This window comes from Pseudonaja textilis, chromosome 1 (genome assembly GCF_049901715.1).
Source record: "Pseudonaja textilis isolate UNSWEBS1 chromosome 1, rPseTex1.2, whole genome shotgun sequence".
NCBI lineage: Eukaryota > Metazoa > Chordata > Lepidosauria > Squamata > Elapidae > Pseudonaja > Pseudonaja textilis.
In genome coordinates this window covers 78,139,557-78,153,740 of record NC_141990.1, presented here as the reverse complement: position 1 = coordinate 78,153,740, position 14,184 = coordinate 78,139,557, and the positions used below count along the sequence as shown (strand labels likewise).

Below are 14,184 nucleotides of genomic sequence, written 5' to 3'. Positions count from 1 at the left end.
CCTTGGTCTTATTGGTGTTGAGGACCAAGTTGTTATCTTCACACCACGAAAGCAACCGGTCCACCTCATCTTGGTAGGCAGACTCATCCCCCCCGCCCCGGAGATAAGTCCCACCACTGTTGTATCATCTGCAAATTTAGCAATAGTATTACTATTACTTGGGTTGAAGGGTTCTTTTTGGCTGTGTTCATCTGTTAAGATTGATCAAGTACAATTAAATGTGTTGGGTGTGGCTGTGCTATTTCTACTCCTATATTTTTAGGTATTATAATTTTTGATTTTTTTTTCCTTTAAAGACTGCTACCTGAAAAGTTAAACTATGCTTAACATTAGAGTAATGGTTATTATTTAAAATAACATGTCCAAAACCTATTTTCTGGAGTTGGCTTCTTTAAAATAACTATCATGAAAGTCTGCAACATGTCGAACTACAGTTAACTAAAAATGCAAAGGAAATGTCCACTGTAAATATAATAAGAAGCTGTTGCTTGAACTACTAAAAAGTATGTTAAAAGAAGAGGCAACAATGATTGTAACCTGACTGGTTTTTAAGTAGTGGAATTTCATTTCAAGGCAATAGGCAATGCAGGTGTGTATTTATATTTTGTACCTCTGAACTAGAAGTATGGTTGAAAACACTGCATTGAAGGCAGTGAGCCTTACAACAGCAAGGAAGTTTTTTGAAGGAAGGGTGCACACCAGGAGGGGCATCAGGCAAACCTAAGAACAATGCTGAAAGGTTCAGATGTATACCAGTGCTTAGAGGATGTGGAACAAACAGAGATTTTAAAGGCCTAGTACAAAAGCAGCAAGCAAATATGATATGTTTAGTGTTATTCAAACTTGATAACACAGGATTCAGAACTCAGGATTGTAATTGTACCAGGCAAGTAAGTGGGAGACCATAAATTCTAGTCCTGCCTTAGACTTGAAAGCCAGCCAGGTGATCTTGGGTTAGTCACATGCTCTCAGCCCAACCCACCCCACAAGGTGGTTGTTGTGGGAAGAGGAAAGTATGTTGGCTTTTTGAGTTAAATCAACCATATGTTCTACATTCAGATGTTTTCAGACTGGAATTCCTATGAATTCTGCAAGTTGATATCATGGCAAAACTCAAGGATAGCTAGATGGAAAACCAGTATAAATAAGAATATATGGTTATATAAGTCGGCGTGGTTTATACATATGGTTGATTTAGAGCGTTTAGTTTATATAGGACCATAGCCCTTGCCCAGACATAATGGGAAGCATTGTAAAAAAAAAAACCAGATATATTCTCACTTTCTCCTTTCCTCTCAGTCGCATCAGACATTTTTTTCCTGAGCAGAATTCTAGTTTGTTTAAAACTTGAGATGCAGAAGAGTGAAAGAAAATATGTAGCTCATTGTTTATTGACAAAACTGGCACGTGAAAGGTGGTCATCATTTTTATGTAGGTATGTATGTATGTATGGTGGTTGCTTCTGATGGCAGACTGTCCATGACACAAACACATTTTATTAATAAGATTGAGTTGTAATTGTACAATATGTCATTTGAATATGTAGATTACAGAAATGGCCAAAGGACAGCACACCAGCAACAGGGAATTTTCAGAGAATTCTCAGAAACTTTTTTTTCTATATGTCAGATTTTAACTTACTTACTTCTATCTGGACCTTTGGGCTTACACCCCTCCTGCTGCTTCTGATAAAATTGCAGCTTGCTTCTGCTTCCTTTTTTTAAAGGCAAAAAATAAAACAAAAAGACATGGCTGCTTGAAATGCTTAAAAAATTCTTGGGAAGAACCACATTTAGAAAGGGGGAGTGTCAAATTTGGATGAAGAAGGGTGGGTCAAATAAACCGAAGCAATGAAAATAAGTATGTCAAATTGTAGTCTAGCCACCTAATCCAGAACCACGGATAGCACTGGTGAAGTTCTTTCCTCCTAGAACAATGCATCGGTGTTTTCTTAGTAGGAAACAAAAGACAGGTAGGCAGTTATTGATAGTAACATCTTTTCTGGGGAAGCTGATCTGCTAAAACACTTTCAAATTTTCAGACTTCTAGGAAAGTGGCAAATTGTGATCTCTCTCTAGGACATTCTGTCATTCTTATTAAAGAGACTGGTCTATGTCCAAGAGTGGGATTCAGCCAATTCAGGCCAGTTCAGGGGAACTGGATATTAATTTTACATCCAGTTCAGCGAACCGGTAGCTCCAAAGACTGGCTGGCCCTCCCCTCCCAGGAATCACAGGAGGTTCTGGCTCCCAGGTAAGTGCAGGGAGGCTTGCTAGGTCCCAAATGGGGCATGGGGGGATGGCGCACCTCTCACCCCACCCTGTTTTGGCTCTCCTCAGGCTTCAGGGAGGCTTCCTAGGTCCAAAATGGGGTGCGTAGGCCTCCCCGTACCCCATTTTGGGCCTAGGAGGACTCCCTATAGCCTCCTGGGAGCAAAAATAGGGCATGAGGGTACGAAAGAATGAGGGAGAGAGAGAGAAAGAGAGAGAGAAAGAGAGAAAGAAAGAAAGAAGGAAAGAAAGAGGGAGGGGAGAAAGAAAGGGAGGGAAGGGAGAAAGAAAGAGAAAGAAAGAGGGAAGGGAAGGGAAGGAAGGAGAAAGAAAGAAAGGGAAGGAGGAAGGAAGGAAAAAGAAAAGAAGGATAGAAGGAAGGAAGGGAGAAAGAAAGGGAGGAGGGAGGAGAAAGAAAGGAAGGAGGAAAGAAAGAAAGAAGGGAGGGAGGGAGGGAGAGAGGGGAGAAAGAAAGAGGGAGTGAGAGAAGGGAGAAAGAAAGGGAAGGAAGGGAGAAAGAGGAAAGTTAATGAGATATGGATGGATGGATCAGTGGATGGACAGATGGAGAGGAAGGAAGGACCACAAACCCTGGCATTAGATGCAGCTTCAGAGGATGCTTTGAAACAGCACAACCATCCAGGGCTGGAAAGGACCTTGGAGGTCATCTAGTTCAGAGATCGCCAACCTTTTGGACCTCAGGGACCATCAAACCCATAATTTTAAATCCTGCAGACCAGAGACCCTGGGAAAATCCCCCAAAAAGGTTCCCCACCTCGTTTTCCTACCAATCAATCATTCTTTATTTGGGATCGCAGGATACCATGTCCAGCTCCGTTCTCTGGGGAGAGGGAGAGAGACTTTTGGCTTCATGCAAGGAAAACAGCAGAAGGAGCAGAAGTCTTTCTTTCTTTCCACCAGAAATGAGTCACAACAGAAACTTGTTGTGCTGAGGCAGCCTCTTGGAGCAGGATGCCTTGCAGGGTCCCAGGTTTCCTTGCGTGCAGCCAAAAGCAGAAGAAGAAAGAAGCGGAAAGAAGCAGCCTGGTGGCCAAGCAAGGCGTGTGGGGCAAGTTCTCCCCTCTGCCCTTTCCCCCCTCCCTCACTATCTTGTGTTGTCCACAATGCAAGTGATGCAAGCCCTATGTTCCTGCAGGCCATGTGGGTGCGCAGTCTTGTGTTCCTGTGCAGCCTGGATTTGCTTTGGGGGGTGCTTTATGACATTTCTCTGCGGACCACCAAAATTTTCTCATGGACCACCAGTGGTCCCCGGCCCACTAGTTGGCAACCACTGATCTAGTCCAACCCCCTGCTCCAAGAGCATTGTTAAAGTGAATTTCTCTCTTTTGACCCACCTAGTCACATGACCTAGTCACGCCAACCAAGCCACACCTACAGAACCACTTGTTAAAAAATTAGAATCCCACCCCTGTCTATGTCTGTTGTTGTGAGAATCATGTCCTGCACTTGGAAAGGTATGAGATGCATACAGCTTATAATAGTTGAGAACCTCAATCTGAAATTGGACTAAATGTAAGGAATATGAATTTAATTTATAGGGAGAAAATTATGAGGAATTTGGCAAGGGAGACTGAGAATGAGGGTAGGTTAAAATGGTGGCTCACTAGGGGGTACTTGCACGATGAATAGATATTGTTTACACATAGGGTTAGGAAGAAGTGCTTGGGACTAGGTCAAGAAGCAACATACTGAGGATTGCCTTGGGATGGCTAATTGCATTGGATATAGAGCCTGAAGTGTGTTGCAATGTAATATTGATTTCAAATTAATCATGGTCTGTAAGAAATATAATAAGTAAGTTTTATAGTTGCTAATCACAAAGAGATTGTGGCAATCTTCTTAAATTTGTGGGGGGAGAAGGGAATACACATTTGCTTTTTAAAATGTCATTTCCCACAACTTAACCACAGTTTTTGTTGAGTTCTGTGTGCCTAGAAAATCAATCTGTCAGAGTAAAATGTAGTGTGAGGTTAGGCATATGTCTTCCCAGCGACTCCTGTCTACAGGCAGCATGTTTTCTATTTTCAGGAATTAAACCAAAATTGTCAGTGTGCTGAGTAAAACAGAAGAACTAATTTGCTTTTAACTTCTGTTCATTTGCTGAAATTGATTTCTGCAGCCATGACTTGGCATTCATTTCTGCAGGAGACAATGAGATCCAGGAGAGCGAGGTCTAATTAGTTGGAAATCTGCGGTCTGTGTTATGTGTACCCTGTTTTGAGATCCGTCCCTCAGTAAGTGACTAGGCTGAACTATATCTTGCCATTCGATATTTGAACTATATCTTGCCATGTTTATCTTGCAAACATGGAAGAATGTCCCATAGGTGAAAGTTTAGTATGAAAGCTGAACTTCTCATCTATGTTATATAGAATAGATATTGCCTTAATTAAACTGACTTACATTATAATCCATCATTGGAATAGTTAAGAGCCTAATGCTACCTTACCTTGGTGAGGACAATTAACCAGTGTAATAGCTTGCCTTCAGAAATCATGGGCACCCATCACTGGAGAGTTTTAAGAAGAGACTAGACAGCCACTTAATCTGAAATAGTATAGGTTCTCTTGCTTGAGCAGGGGGCTGGACTAGAAGACCTCCAAGGTCCCTTCCAGCTCTATTCTATTCTAAAAGTTATTTATTTTCCCATCTAAGAATTTCTCCATTGTAGAAGCACAATTCTATCACCATTTAAGTATTCTATAGTTGAAACTGAACTTAATTCTAACTGCTTTGGATGTAATAGATCAGGGCTAGTATATCCTAACATTTCTCTCTATTCATCCATGGATTGCCAAGTTCACATTTAATACTAAATCAGGATTCTTTTTTTAAAAAAAAAGTTTTTTATTTTAACAACCAACAAAACAACATAAGACATACAACATAAAACATAAAACATAAAAACATCATCCTTCTTCATAAATTTACGAACAGTGTATCGGTTGGTTTACCACTTTTTTTTTGTGCATCCATTTCCTAAACGCTAATATAAACAGCACATTATTAAATTATAATGTCCTTTTGGCTGAATTAACACATGGCAGTAAATTAGTGCATCCATACTTCTAAAGCTATGTATTTTTCTCTAATATTAAAAGTAGCAAGCTGACTGGTGTTTATGTGTCTGTATGCATTTGTGTGCAGGTATTTTTCCATTTTAAAACAAGAAATAGAATAAAAATTGTGCTTTATGGATATAAAATCTAGATTCACCCATAGAAAGCAAATGGAATAAGGAATATGGACAATAGATTTGGCTTTGTTTATTACTGTTGTTTTTAATTGATTTTAACTGATATGTGTTTTGGTGTTTTATTGACAAAATCCAAATGCAGTACAGTTTTTTTCAGATGTTTTTGTTTTTGATTTAATCTTTGATTGTTCAGCCTGAGATTTATAGAGTATAAATCAAAAACTCAAGGGATAGAGGCTAAAGTAGAGTAGTGGAAAAGTACATTTACGTCTATGCAATATCTGTGTGAGGCTACTTTGAAAACCTTTGTTTAATAGGAAGTCACTGTTTACATATAGGGCTACTAAATTTCCATAGTGAATGCTCCTCATTTATAGTAAGTTTTTCCAAGTTATTTATTTTTTCAATCATAAAACTCAAACAAAATAATTGAACCTATACTTCATTCTCTGTAAATTATAGTTATACTTGATCACAGGGGAAATGCATTAAAACAATACATTACAAATCTTACTAAGATTTAATATATGAAAACTATGTGGCATATTAAAAATCTTCCAAATAAAACAATCAATTTAAATAAATAAACACCCCAATTTCAGGTGTAGAAGTGCATTCTTTGATTTATGGCAAACAATCTAGAGGGCAATTTTCTTATTTTGTTAAGCTGCTTCAAGAAGATGTTTAAAAACAGGATGAAATGTAAATAATGGCACATACTTTCAAATTATATTGGTTATTATTTTGTTTAACAGACATTCACAGTCTTACTGGATAAAAGCCAATTTTAATTATTCACCTCCAAATGTTATCACCATAGAGAAACATGGAAGGATTCAGATAAGTTTATTCAGGAGAGATATCATGAAAAGAGATGCAAAACCTGAAAAGCAGACTTGGCAGGAAGGCTTCAAAATAAATTAGTCCAACACAATCTGGTTCTATAAAAGAATATTAATAGGGACTTCCGGTTTGAGCTTCTTCAGTGACAGACCGAAACCTCGTCTCCCCGAGGCTTCGATCCGTGCTCACCGCTGGAGCGCCCTGAGCCGGCTGGTTTTGGGGCTAAGCCATCCCGTAGAGGTGGTGAAGAGGGGGGAGACTGCCTGCAGGGTTGAGGAGAGCCGCATCCCTCCTCCCCAGCTGGCCATTACTCCCTTTCCCGAAGGCGGTTGTAGCGGTGGTCAGAAATGGCCACCACAAAGAAGAACTCGACCGGAAAAGAATGTGCAGGAGGAAGATAAGAAGAGAAAGTTTTGGTTGACCGGGTCAAACAGCAAAAGCAACAAATAAGGTACCCTGGAATTTAAACTTAACAACATTGTTCCCAAAGAAGATTTTGAAGCTGCTAAGGAGAGAGAGAAGGGAAAGGATTAGGTTTTTTTTCTTCCCTTCCTTATACTGACAGCTAAGAGACTTAAGCAAGAAACTGAAAAAAAAATCCACTTTGACATTAATAGGCATCTAAGCTGAAAATAAAAGTCAAAGGGATAAATAAAGATTTCTGGACATTTAAAAGTTTTTCAAAGCTGGAAAGGAGAAAAAAAAAGAATAAAAGGGCAGGATCTGGAAAAATGGAGGAGACTGCCTGGAATTAAGGAATGGAACTGTAATTAAAAGGAACTTACAGTGAAATTTTAACAAGATTCCTCAAAGATACATTTTGATGGAAACTTGGTAACAAAATAATAGAACCCCAGGAAGAGAAAGTGGAAAAAAGAAGCAAGTAGAAATAGCCTTGGATTATTTGGATTACTTGGTGATTTTTGGTTTTTGCATCTAGATGACTAAAATTAACTGGGTGGTTGTTTAAAAGTTTTTAAAATGGTATCACTCTTAGAAGAACTGAAAACGGAACTTAAACAATGGAAAGAAGACGCACAAGAAGGGAGAAGTTCTTTTGGCTTTGTGTTTCAATTCTTAGAAATGGAGATCTGGAACTATGAGAAGCAACAAGAAACGCTTGCAGAACAAGAAGATTGGGACAAAGAAGAAGCCATCTTTAATGATCAAATAATTTTAAGTTGGGGGGAAAAAAGAAAAGGGGGGAAGAGAATGAAAGGTTTAAGATTAGAAAAAACAACCAAAAAGAAGAACAATTTGAAAGATAAGTATAATATTAGAAAGCAACAGAAGAGGGGATTACAGATGAGAGAGTTAAAAGCAGAGAGACGAGGGGGTAAAAAGTGGAGGGAGAAGAAGAGGGGGAAGAAGGCAAGGAAAAGAAGTTGTAAAAGACAGAAACAAGAAATGGAGAAACAGGGAAAAGATATAAGGATTGTAACCATAAGTTTGTTTAGAGATAATGGGTGAAAATTTAATTGTAAAAGGGATTCTGCAAGGTACATAAGATAGCTTTGTTATATTACAATTAGAAATAACTTTAGAAAATACGATGATGGATAAAATATTTATTGTAATGCAGTGGGATGTTTGTTAATAAATAAATGAATTAAAATGATTGAGAGAATTAAAAGGGAACATTTTTAATTATTAGTAATGATTTATAAAAATATGGAAGAAAAAAGAATTAACTATGGAAAGTTTATAAGTGTTCCCAAGGAAGTATGATATTCAATTGAAAAGAAATGTTAAAGATGTTAAGATTTTAATGCATATTAATGATATAATTGAATTGGGATGGAATGTGTTTTATTTACATATATATATATAATTTTTTCTTTTTAAGAATATAGTGTCTATTTTAAGAATGTACCAAGCAGAATTAGATTGGAAGTTATGTATTATATTGAATGCTATAATCTTAAAGCTATACATTGAAGCTTAAATAAGAGCTTGAATGGATAAAATTAAAGGATATAAAGGTGTCATACTCTAATTGGTAACTACAGGGAAAAATTTGTTTAATAAGAAAAGATAATGTGAAATTGTAACAGGACAGACAAAATTATAAATATAATGATTTGAATTGAGATAATCAAAACAAAGTTGAGAAAATTAGAAGAGGGGAAAACTATGTAGAAAATATAAAATGGTAATAAGATATGGAATAGAATATAAAAATGAGCATGAAATTGAGTTTTGTGTATGTATGAAGAAGTGATAACCTGGGACCATGCTATTTTCAAAAAAGATGTTTTATTTGTATTTTGTTTTTGTGAAAACCCAAATAAAATTTTCAAAAAAAAATCTTCCAAATAAAACAATCAATTTAAATAAATAAATACCCCAATTTCAGATGTAGAAGTGCATTCTTTGATTTATTGCAAACAATCTAGAGGGCAATTTTCTTATTTTGTTAAGCTGCTTCAAGAAGATGTTTAAAAACAGGATGAAATGTAAATAATGGAAAATACTTTCAAATTATATTGGTTATTATTTTGTTTAACAGACATTCACAGTCTTACTGGATAAAAGCCAATTTTAATTATTCACCTCCAAATGTTATCACCATAGAGAAACATGGAAGGATTCAGATAAGTTTATTCAGGAGAGATATCATGAAAAGAGATGCAAAACCTGAAAAGTAGACTTGGCAGGAAGGCTTCAGAATAAATTAGTCCAACACAATCTGGTTTTATAAAAGAATATTAACCATTGCATATTACTAATTAGATGTTTTGCAGCTGCCCCACCTCAAAAGTCTCTGGATGCCTTGCAACATCCAAAATATGATTAAAAACTGAACAACAGAACATAAGAAACGATAATAGCACTGGAGAGAAAAAAACAAACCTGAGCAATCAAACTATGGTCGAAGTCCTTAAGAGCTTTCCAGGATCCTTAATATTATTGCCTGCCATTTCTTCTCCTGCCCTCAATCTCCTTCCAAGCCAAAGAACGCATGCATTCACACTCGTCTCCTAGTCTATCACCAACCCCTGGAAGTCCACTCCATTATACACTTACTCTTCAGAGCAGATCTCAGCACTGCCCTCAATTGTTCTTTCCCCAAGTATTCAGGAGCCAGAAGAATGGTTCACCATATGCTACCCACATCCTGATGCCTACTTCCATTCCCAGATCCCAACAATTACAGACCCAAGTTCAAAATAGGTGCCTTATCCCAATATGTCTTATGCCAAACTAACCAGAAAACCTAGCCACAACAAGTTTTGCAGTACTGTCCCAACCTTTTCATGAATTCCTTAGTCCTTCACCTCCTACTACATTCATATTTACATAGCTCCATGTTTAATTAAACATCTTTAAAATACAAATATTACAATGCATGTTATGTGTGTTAGAGAGAGGGAGAGAGTGTGTGTGTTTTATTCACATTCTGGACCAAGAGCTACTCAGCAAACAATACCAGCAGGAAATGGAATTCAGAAGAATGAGGATCTTTTATCTACCCCAAGTTCTGTCAAGCTGAAGATTCCCTACACCCAGATAAGCAGGGATTAACAGCAGACAAACAGTCAAGCAGAAAACAATACCTAAAGAACTACCAAGAAGAAAATCACATCTCCACCAACACTGGCAGAACAAGCTACTATATATAAACAGGGAATAAACACCATATTCTTTAGCACCGGTGATGATATCTAGTCAGATAATGAAGCAAACAACAGGCTCAGAGAGCATTAAGGCCTCTACAGACTCCAATTTTCGTGGCATAACATTCCCAAGCATGGCTTGAAATTGCTGCTAGTTTTTTTGGCAGGTGCTGTGATGACCTGAGGCATGGCACAGGCAACACAGTCACGTAAGTAAGAGAAGTCCATTGAATACCTCCAACTTTGCCCCCAATGTCCAGTTACCTTCAGCTGCAGAAAAAACTCTCCCAACAACAGTCTTTAAGTGGAGGAAATTCAGTCCAAAAACAAAGTACATATAAACTGTAAATAAAAATCCACACAAACCACTCTGCAGCAATTAACGGGACAGGGCAGGATAAGGAATTGCAGACTTCAAAGGTCAACAAAACACACAGTTGGGAAGATGCCAGGAACCCAGATAAGCCTCGACAATAAAAGATAACTCATGATTTGCTTCCAACAAGTTGCTGTGCGCAATCTCCCTTTTTAAACACTGTTCCCAGCTGCAGCTCATGAAGGGAATCAAGGACCTTTCCTCCCCGGTAAGTCATGAACTCGCGTTGCTCCCTTCTCCGTTCCTCCCTGCGTGCCCTAGGATGAAGAGGGGGTGGATCTTCCTCTGAATTCCCTCTGCCTTGCTCTACCTCTCCCCTGCTCTGCCCAGTCAGACTTTGCCCTTCCCCAGTTTCTTCCATAGCCACTGGAGCCACGCTCCCACTCCCTGTCAGCTGCTCGGCCTCCCCCTTGGAATCAGATTCCGACGGGCATGACAGGTGCGTACATATGGCACATTTGATTTAAAGGGCATTTTCCTGTGATAAATGTAACTGCTCGCTTTGGGTTTCTTTTTAATTAATCCTAGTTGAAGAAATATTGATGGATAGCTTTTGATTTACCTCCTGGATACCTGTTTAACTTGTTTCACTGTCAGTTTTTTCCCCTTGGAGATTGAAAAGCTGGAATTATTGATTCTTTTTCAGTCTTTTTTTCTTTAATTAAATGACAAAAGCCTGCTCTGAAAACACGATTCCATTTTAAAAGGTTTTTAAAAAATGAGAGAAAAAGAGTAACTTAGAGATCCTTCTTTGTTTCCTCAGCCCGTGAGAAGGAAAGTAGATATTAAACAATGTATATAGAGAGGGCATTCAACACTGAATCCACAGTTGCGGTCAATAGGAAGCAATATTCAAATAAGAGTCTTTCAATCATCATAAAAAGAGACCTTGCCCTCATACAATTGGAGCTTAGTGGAAGGATGGGAGTGAGAGTGAGATACTTGCTGGTCATGTATCTTTATATTATCTTATTGCCTCCTACCATGCATACAGTGGAATCATGGGCTCCACAGTTGGAGGCTAGTTGCATTTATAGGGATTTCTTCACAATTCAAAATTATCTTTGTACAGTTCTCAACCTAGGGGATCCTGCATCAACGCAACTTCTGCCAAAGTTCTGCAGTCAACTTTGGGATCAAGGTTGGGTTGGGATAGACAAGACAAAGCCAAATAGCATATACCCACTTTTTCCTCATCCATTAATGTTTGTTTTACTGTTATTTGTTCTGGTTCAAATTTTGAGCATATTATAATTCAGATTTCTTAAAAATGCTATAATCTGATGAAATTGATATTTAATATTCTGTCAGGTTTGAAGCTTTAAGAGGGGCATGGACGAGGCTGGGGCCGTATTGTTTATTTATTTTAAAACTGTTTGTGCTGTCTTTCATACAGTTTTATTATATACCAAAGTAACTTTCTCTCTTTCTTTCAAAATGCCACATGTATATTAAATTGTGCTGATATAATGTATATTAAAAAGCAGTTAAAACCCTAGGATTACAGGAACCTTTTGTCTGGTTTAAAGTATTATTTCATTTGTTGAAGTCTAGGTGTGTAATATTTTTCTGATGAAAGCTAGAAAACTATTGTCAGTTAAAATGAAAATTATGTTGTAAAACAGCCATCTATTAGGGATGTTTATTCATAATTAAATTGTTTCTGCCTCAGTGCTGGAGGTTGAAATAATAAACTAGTTAATTTTAAAAGATCATTTAAAAAAAGAGTCACTCTCTAACAGCCTATTTGTAAATATCTAGCACTGGCTGGTTTTATGATGTCTGATATAAAACTATACATATTTACAAATGTTTCGACAGTAGTCACATGATTACTGAGTGTACATTTACTAAATGGTTGTCCATACAATCAATGTAGTTTTTGTTCTCAAAGTTTCACAGGCAGAGTTTTAACAGAACATCTCAATGGTATGCTGACATCTGGGAGTCCTTAAATTTTTAAGTCCTGTTCAAGTCCAATTAATCTCCTGATCAAGGGGTATGGTACTGATCAATTAAATCATAAGTTCTTATAAAACTTCTTAAATTTATTTTATTCATCTTTTTTTAATTTGGTCAAAGCAGCTAATCTGAGTACTGAATACAACATTTATGAAGGTTACAGGGTGTCTTATTTTTGATGGTAGAAGGATCTTATATAAATGTAAGTGTGGCTGTGCTGATGTAATGTTTTTTTTTTCAAAAATATATTTGAAACAATGATTTTGCTGCAAAAATGGAAAACAATATGCATTGCAGAAACAGTTTTAAAATGCTAGCAGATTTTCTGCAATGCTACCGTCTGTTTTACAAAATATCTTGTAACAGAAACCAATAACAGCTGTTGTGTATGGTAACCAAGAGGAGTAGGGGGTTGAATACTAACAGGCAATTAAAAAACAAAATGAGATCAGTATAGGTGCATACAAGGTAAATGAAATATTAGGGTTGCTTTGGCTAAATAAATGAATTGTTGCCTGAGGCCAGTCAAGATCAGCTCTGCAATTCAGCAAATGATGGCATTTGATTATCCATCCATGATTATCCAGTCGTAAGCCAATTTCTTTCCTAGTTAAAGAGGCATTTGAGCTCTTTGAAGGAAAAATAAGATAAGGAAGATCTGTCCTTTATGAAAAGCAAAAAACCTGGTCCAGATGATGCAAGTAAAAAGATCATCTTCTTGATATTCATCACCATTGATGAATAAAGAAAATAAACGTATAGAAAAGAATGAATGCTGCAAAACACCACGAGAGATTCATTGTACAGAAAAAGATGATTGGAAAGGATTTAATCAAAGCAATCAAGGAATGGTTAAGTGTAAAAGAGTCAGAGAAAATGCAGAGCTGTGGCAGGGGGAACAGCAAATTGTTGGGCAAGAGAGTGAAGAGAATTAAGCAAATATCTAGTAGGGTTAATGGAAGTAATAATAAAAGTGATCACCTGATTTGGAATGAAACCAAAGAGAGATAATGTAGAAAGGACTATTTTAGACATTTGTATGGGGATAAATAGTGATAAATTGAAAAGCGAAGATGGAACAAACTCAGTAATTTGTAGACTCCAATAAAAACGATGAAAAGGAAGTCATAAATGCTGTGAAAATGTTAAAAATAGCGAGGGTGCAAGAATAGCTGGTGACAGAAATGTTAAAATATGGGTATGATTTCTTATGGAACGATATGTGATTTGTTAACAAGCAGTCAGTTCCTGTTTCCTTTTACAAAGAGGAGGATAGCAATGAGGAATGCAAAAATGAAGGGGAAAAATGAAAGGGTGTAAAGTATTCTAGATAAATTGTTTGATATTGTGGACGTTCATCCCTTACCGAATCATCCTTCCATCTCCTATTTAAAAAAATCCTTTTACAGCTGGGTAGCACTTCAAACATATACAGATGGTCCTTGGCTTACGTCCATTTGTTCAGCAACCATGCAAAGTTAGGGTGGTGCTGGAAAAAAACCAAAACAGACATACGACTGGTTTCTGAAGTTCCAGCCATCACAGCATCCTTCCGGTCATGTGATCACAATTTGGATACTCTGGTGCCTGGCTTGCAATTATATCACAGGCAGCTAAGATCACACGATCACCATTTGTGACCTTCCCTGCTGGTTTCCCACAAGCAAAGTCAATGGAGAATGCATTAAAGGCTGGGAGGTTTGCAAATCACTGCAGCAAACCTCCTGCCCACATGCAGCCTTCTTTGGCTTTCCAAAGCTCTCCTCCAGCCTCTCTTGACTCATGTGCAGGCTGCACAGTGCTTCTCCAACCCCTCCCTGCCTGCCTGCAGCACCTCTTACCTTAGACTCTCTCCAGTTCTTGCTTAACGACCCGCACATCTCTGGGTTATGGCAGCAA

General features: G+C 37.6%; 1 protein-coding gene across 2 annotated transcripts in view; it reads left to right on the top strand.

Moving 5' to 3' along the window:
* TULP4 (TUB like protein 4) overlaps positions 1–14,184 on the top strand; it is a 92,457-nt gene that overhangs the window by 36,204 nt on the left and 42,069 nt on the right. The window lies entirely within an intron of this gene.